Raw genomic sequence first — 7383 nt, forward strand, 5'->3', positions numbered from 1 at the left:
AAAAGTTTGAAGAAATACAAGAAACTATAGAAAACACATAGATTGATCCTCATGGCATAAAGGTAAAAGTAAAGGTTGTGTGATTGTAGGAGAATTATGATATTAAGAGTTTCTATCACCAATCCATCCATCCATCCCTAATGTCGTCTCTGTTGACAACACAACAACAGAAGAGAAGAGATTAAAAAATAATTAAGAAACAAATAACAGAAAAAGAAGTAAAATAATGAAGTGGTAAAATTTTTTTTATACCTTGTGCCTCTTCTTCAACTTCCTTTCTCCAACATCTGAATCCATGAAGAAGGATGTTTGACCTTCATCACCTTCTTCTAAAGGTAAGGCCAAGGATTTAATATCATCATAGAAACCATCAGCTACACCTGCCAGCCTGTACAACAAACAAACATCCACCATCAGAATAAGTTATATTTTTCATTTTTTTTATTTAACTAAATGACTGATTGTATTTTTGCTCACCCATTTCTTGAGTTGCGCATATGTTTTAGCTTCTTCTTTTCCTTACTTGTAAGAGGAGCACGGGTGAAGAGGTCTTCTTCCCTCCTTGCACGTTCTTCCATTTTTGCCTTATATCTCCTCACCTCACTATCATCTTCAGTACCAATAACCTCCCTCACCTATAAATATATATAATATAAATTCATCAAAACCCACAAAAAACATTTTTTATTAAAAAATAATAATAATGACAATAACCTCTTGGGGTCTTCCCTCGAGATCATTGCCACCATTTCCTTTCTTTCCTTGTCCCAATATTCCAATACTTGCCCAAATGTACCTGAATGATACATTAATTAATCAGATTAGTCAATATAATGATATATTACAAACAATTAGATGTAATTTGTTCATAAATTGTACTCACCTTCTCCCATTTTTTCATGAATCTTATCTGCAAGTCACACAATCAAACAAAGAAAGAAACGAATTAGCCAGTATCGAACATATATATATATATATATATATATATATATATATATATATATATATATATATATATATATATATATATATATATATATATATATATATATATATATATATATATATCCAAAAATACAAGTCAACAAACATAAGTTCTATGAGTCTCTATAAATAAAGAGTAGAAAACCACTGTTTCCTATTGATTTCTATTCTATTAGTAGCAAGGATGCAATCAAGAAAATGAAGATTCTTTGATGGTGGTGAAGGGTAGTTACATCAAGAAGTTAGATTATCTCCAAGTGCAAACACATAATGACCATCTTTATCATCTTGGCACCATGGGGGAGAAGCATTTCAAGCCACACGCTTAACAAGGGGAGAACTAATGTGGTCTGATGGTGCTCTTTGGGGTGCAAAGCTTGCAACATTTCCAAAAAGCAAAAGCATTGAGAAAAAGAAAGTGGCATAAAGTTACCTTTTCTCTATACATATTCTAAAGCCTACCAGCCTCTTCGTCCATTGGCTGATCAATCTTCTGCTCCAAAACCCATATGTCACCTTCGTTTTCGATCTCTTCAGTCAGATCCATTTCAATTCTCTGACCTAAGATTGAAGCAACACCAACAAATAAATTGATGGACTTGAACTCGATATTACATCCACTTTTTTTCTAAATGCTCCCGTAAAAACTTCACCGATGGAGCTGATATTTATGGCGGATTCAGTGATTACGATGCAAAAATAATAAAAAACTTATAAACCCTAAACACTAAGAATCTGAAAAAGTTATGCGGAATTACTTCTAAGGCTTCTTTAGATCATAGTCTCGCACTCCTCCACCGTCATGCCGTCCTTAGCGGCAGATGAGAAGCTGTTGGCGGAAGGGGGTGCAGAATCGGAATCGGATCCTGCTGCCATTTTGTTGGTGCGACGATTACGATAGCTGCGGGTTTGGCCGTTGAGATGCAGACGCCAGGTCCAGTCGGGTTAGATCCGGTTGCAAGCGGGCCTTATGTTGGGCCAGTAAGTACTAGAAAAACAGCCTTTTACGATGCACAATCAATAACACGCGCTAATAGAGGACACACATATGTGCCTGCCCTAAAAATTGATGTCAGATTTCCAAAATATGAAGCATAGTGGACACACATTTTTGCGTGCCCAAAATTTGGTGTCTAATAAAAAAACACGGAGGGCACCTTAAATAAAATGTGCGTCGTCTAGCTATGTCGCTTTATAAATTTTAATGAAACACGCGTTTCATCCAAGGGGGAAATGAATTCCAAAATTTAAAAAGCCCGCTTTGTTTCCACCGGCTGAAAACCTAACTCATCCCCGCTGAAAACCCCCTTTCTTTCTTTCTTCTCTCTCCATTCTCAAACCTCCACGGCTTCACTTCCCACAAGTTCGCATCTTCGTCGCTTATTCATACAGAATTCAAGAATTTCTATGGTTTCGATTATTGGGTGAGGTACAAGGAGGTGTAATCGTTTTGGACTCTTTACTAATTGACTTGAAATTGAACCCTAAAAACTCAATTCACACTTCGAACTTCTCTGATCCTCTCTTCTTCCACTCTCCAATCTCTGATTCCACTCCAATCGAGCTCTATGAAGGCTTTGATTGGTGGTCATCGATTTGCACCATCACTTCCTTGTTCGTTCCTAAAATAAAGACCTTAGAACAGTATCCACTCCTCAATCTCTGATTCCACTCCAATCGGTTTGTCTCTTAAAAATCAAATCGTTCATTAAGGTGTATTTAGCCTTGCTATGTATATCCTTTTTTCTGAAGAGAATGGATCGGTTGTGCTTCAGCAAGGAGTAGGTCGCCTCATAAATTCAATAGGTACTGTTCTTGGTCCTGTATGTGTTGAATTCTCGATTGCTTTTTTTTTTAATCTGGTTTCCTATCACGTGAAACTTCCAATTTTCCTCTATAATCAAATAAAGCTTCAATTAGAGATATTATTCGCTAATTACTAATCAGATGCGATCCATATGATTGCTAATGGTCATAGCATGGGCGGATTTTGAATAGGGCCAGGAGGGGCTTTGCCCCCCCCCCCCCCCTGATATTTGGGTTAGAAATAGCAAATATATCTTTAAAAATTTTAATTATAGGCCTGTTAGTGTAGAAATTGGGCTATGCCCCTCCCGATTTCAGTCTGATTTCCAAACCTAGTGACAAGAAGTCAAAATCGATTTTTATCTTACATTGTTACCCAGTTCCTCCCCCATCGTCGCTAGTCGCTACCTCCTTACCTTGCTCAGTCGCCGCCCGTTTGTCTCGCCATTCACTACCGCAGCAGCTGTCACCGGAAATCAGGTATGTTCTTCTCCTGTTCTCCCGTTCTCTCAATCTCTTGGATTCAGCTCTTCTTGAAATTGGAATATTAGAATTAGAAATTAGAATTTACAAATCTGAAAACTTCATAAAGCTCCTGCTGTTGCAAATCTGAAAATTTCATAAAGCTTCTTGAAATTGGTCTCGCCATTCACTACCCTTCTATCACTTGAACCTGTTGTTGCATCTGGCGTTCCATGTTGTAGGTGTGTTATTTCTTTGTTTAGAATTGAATTTCACATTCTAAACTTCCTTTAGAAAATCTCATATGCTATGTTCTTAATAGAAGATGTGCTCCTTATGATTTCATTGGCCTTCCACACAAGGTCAGTTTAGGACATAAATTATGCTATTATTTTCCCTTTGATAGTGTTTATAAGGTTTTTTTTCTTCTGGTTGCAACGGTTGACAAGTTTCAAGGTCAACAAAATGATTTTATTCTTTTGTCTCTTGTGAGGACACGATTTGTGGGGCACCTTCGTGATGTTAGAAGAATGATTGTTGCAATGTCACGTGCTCGATTGGGACTTTATTTTTTTAATTGTAATTTTTTTTAATGAGTTGGAGTGAAGTTAGTGATATGATATTTTTTTTTTTGGATGTTGGTTTAGGCGAGAATGATGGACAACTAGTTTTCAGATTATTCTAGAGAAATGGGTACAGGAGGAACTCGAGGTGAAGCTATGTCACATATTATATCATGTCCCTATTCGTGTCAATAATAACTTCAGTAGTTCTGCTGGTTCTAGCTTCGACGACTTTTATCAGGTTTTTGGTCTAGAATCTTTTAATACTTCATTTGAAATTGCAGTTGACATTCGCCTCTTGTAGTATTCTCATAATACTTCATGAATGAAATTGATTGGTTGTAACAATGGCTCCTATGGCTCTATTCGCCCCTTTATCGTCGGTTCTCCTAAAAAATAAAGTCCCCATCCTATTTGGAAGCAATAAACGAACAAGAACCTTTCTTCTTCATCATTGTGTGTTGTTTCTTCTAGATGTCTTGTTGACTGATTTTGAATATATTTTTTCAGGTCAACCTCGTCGTCATTTGCTGACTACTGGATGGAGTGTGTTTTTAGTGCAAAAAAGTTGGTTTATGAAACTTTTTCTCAAGCTACTAGAATTCATGGCTCGTGGTACTATATACGTATTTTCATTAATTAATGTTGGATTCGTCATGTCCCTATCAATATTCTTATTTTATAAGTTTCAAGCTAGTTTCATTAATTATACGAGTGTGACTGATAAGATGTATAAAGATTAGAGACGAAAGAAAATTAGGTAATTAAGAATGAAGCTCCATAGATCACTTGTCGTTATTCATCTTTTTGTTTAAGACACGCAAATTAAGCTGTATACATTCAGTTCACGTGTTTAATTTTTGTAATTGAGTCCATCGTTTTTGTTTGTATATGCTAATGATCATGTTGTATCTATTGCATGCAGGTAACAGTTGAATCTGTAGAAAAGGGTATACGAGTAAACCTCTACTCAGAAAGAAGCTGTTCAGGTCTACTGGTCTTTGTTTTGAAAGTTTTCAAATATCACTTCTTCTGTTTTTGATTTCCAAAAAGGAAGCCCTCGTTATCAAACACTTAGATGTGGGTTCTTGAGTGCAAACACATCAAAAATGGGGAGCTACGTGTTGGAGTAAGGAGGCTTATGAAACTTTTAAACAATATGCCATCATCTGTGATATCAAGTCATAACATGCATTGCAACTCAAACCCTTTTTTTAGTTTTTTATAAACCAAGGTATTCATTAATCATTAGCCTTAGTTTATTTCTAATTTCTTTATGCTGCTATAAGAATGAGTGGAAAGTTAATATTTTAGTTTGACAATTAACAATATTAATTGCACTCTTATACTCTAATAATCAAATCAATTACATATCATCCGTCTATTTCATTGATTAACAGGCCATCTTTCATCAGTCATCATCTGGTAAGTATCCTATCTTTATTCTTTTGTTTGTCCATTTCTACATAACTAAACTATGATTCTTGAATCTTTACATCTTTTTTATTTATAAAATCTGAAATGTTCAGGGACTAATTCACACTCCTTTTAGAGCTTGCAAACTGAAGAGGTGTAAAAGGAAATCCATAGTTTTCTACAGGCTGCAAAATGGTATGTACTATGTAGTAGTCCTTTCAATGTGTTACCTTTTTTTTTAAATCTTTTTTTCATTTTCTTTAAACTTTTTCTCTAATCTATGCAGGTTGTGGATGCACCAGAGATTCTGAACGTGATTGGAAAGATTCCATTTTTATCAGAATTTATGAACTCTCTGTACGAGTGTCAAAACAAATCATTATTCTTTGCTTTTGGTGAGTTTATGTTATAACTTTTTCATGTTGATGAGGGTTATTTTGGTTGTGGTTTAATTTAATAATTTATAATGATATTGTTTATCTGCAGCTGGGATCACTGAGCATATTAACTTGGATCGATATTTGCATCCACACTTCTGTTTTTACATGTCTGTATCATGAGGGTATTTTGGTCTTTTTAACAACGTGGGTGTGATTGTTTGAATTTGGTGGGGGAAATAGGGAGCTGTCACGATTCATTGCAGCAGGGAAGCTTCATTACAAGATCCACAAAGTAGCAGGTGTTTTGGAAACCAACCGCCTGGATGCAAAGAATGCTCTTTATCATATCTTAGTATAGTTCTTCTCTAACAGTTCCAAGAACACCTACAAAAATAAAAAATCTTGATCATCAGGGATGCAACTGTCATAATACCAATTGCTTGAACAGAGAAAATATTGCAAATTTAGGTCTGATGATTCAGCCTTATTTAATTTCTTATGCTTTTAATTCTAGAGTTAAACCTGCTTTATTAGATTTTGCCTTAATTGTTGCTGATAAAATCCTTCTCTTGGATTCATATTTCACTATTGTTGTCTTTCATAGATCCACCATTGCTCAAAGGTAAAGTTGGCTACCAAAATATTGCAATCATCAATTGGTAGCTCAATGTTTTACTCTCATCATTCAGCCATGAAATGAAAATAGGACCTTTGACTGAGGACCAGAGAGTCAAAATGCTATCCCAGTCGCTTCACCTTATCCCTGAATTGCTTCCAGATATAAGTAATAATATTAAACAATATGATTGAATCTAGTGTAAAGCTTACCTAGTATAGTCAAAACGTGAAACGCTTTTCAATGTTGATTCTTTTTTCAAGGTTTTGGTCCTTGGAACCTTTGAAATAAGGACCAAAATGAAGAAAGATTTCATTTTTGGACCAAACGCGGTTAAATCAGAAATCACAGGGACCATTTTTGTAAGTAACTTATTTATCAATTATTTCTAATAATGCAAACATTTTATTCCTCAGGAGGTGAAGGTGTTCAATGAGCTTGTTGTTTCAGACACATCGAAAGGTCTTGTTCATATATTCTTTGCACAAAGTGCAATCTCAAAGGTAATTTAAACACTTTTCTCTCTCTTTTTTTTTTTTTCGAAATATCAAAATTTCTACAAATCTAAATTTGGTTTTCTTTGATTTTACATTTACAGGTACCTAAAGTTACTGATGTTGGTCTAAAGCCAAGAAGTGTGAAGAAAGTTGCTGTGATTGGTGGAGGTTTAATGGGGTCTGGAATAGCAATTGCCCTTATCCTTGGTAATATAAAAGTTGTTCTCAACGAAATCAACTCTGAGTATCTTCAAAAGGGAATAAAAACAACAGAAGGTAGTTAGTTATCTCTTATATTGTGTAGCTATTTTATTATGTGACTTATTGGTTATATGTTTGATGACTTTTTCAGCAAATGTTAAAGGATCGGTTTCAAGGAAGAAGCTACCACAGGGCCTAGGTGAAAAGGTGTTGTCCAATGTTAATGGGGTTTTGTGAATACATGCTGTAATTGAGAACATTCCTTTAAAGCAAAAAATATTTAGTGATATTGAAAACATTTGTCCCCTTCATTTCATTTTAGCAACCAACACATCCACCATTGACCTCAATTTAATTGGAGAAAATATAAAATTTCAAGATCGAGTTATTAGGGCACATTTCTTCAGGTTACATGAGAAAATCCATATGTCTACATCTTATAGGCAATTTTGAACTCT

The 7383-nt window shown here is 35.1% G+C and overlaps 1 long non-coding RNA gene across 1 annotated transcript; it reads left to right on the forward strand.

Moving 5' to 3' along the window:
* The first annotated feature begins 6647 nt into the window (after positions 1 to 6647).
* On the forward strand, positions 6648 to 7164 carry LOC145028993 (uncharacterized). Its single transcript, XR_013676305.1, has 3 exons — positions 6648 to 6730; positions 6826 to 7000; positions 7077 to 7164. It is a non-coding gene; the product is annotated as an uncharacterized LOC145028993 (long non-coding RNA).
* The last annotated feature ends 219 nt before the right edge of the window (positions 7165 to 7383 follow it).

Source organism: Lactuca saligna, chromosome 2 (genome assembly GCF_052625555.1).
Source record: "Lactuca saligna cultivar CGN05327 chromosome 2, ASM5262555v1, whole genome shotgun sequence".
Lineage (NCBI taxonomy): Eukaryota > Viridiplantae > Streptophyta > Magnoliopsida > Asterales > Asteraceae > Lactuca > Lactuca saligna.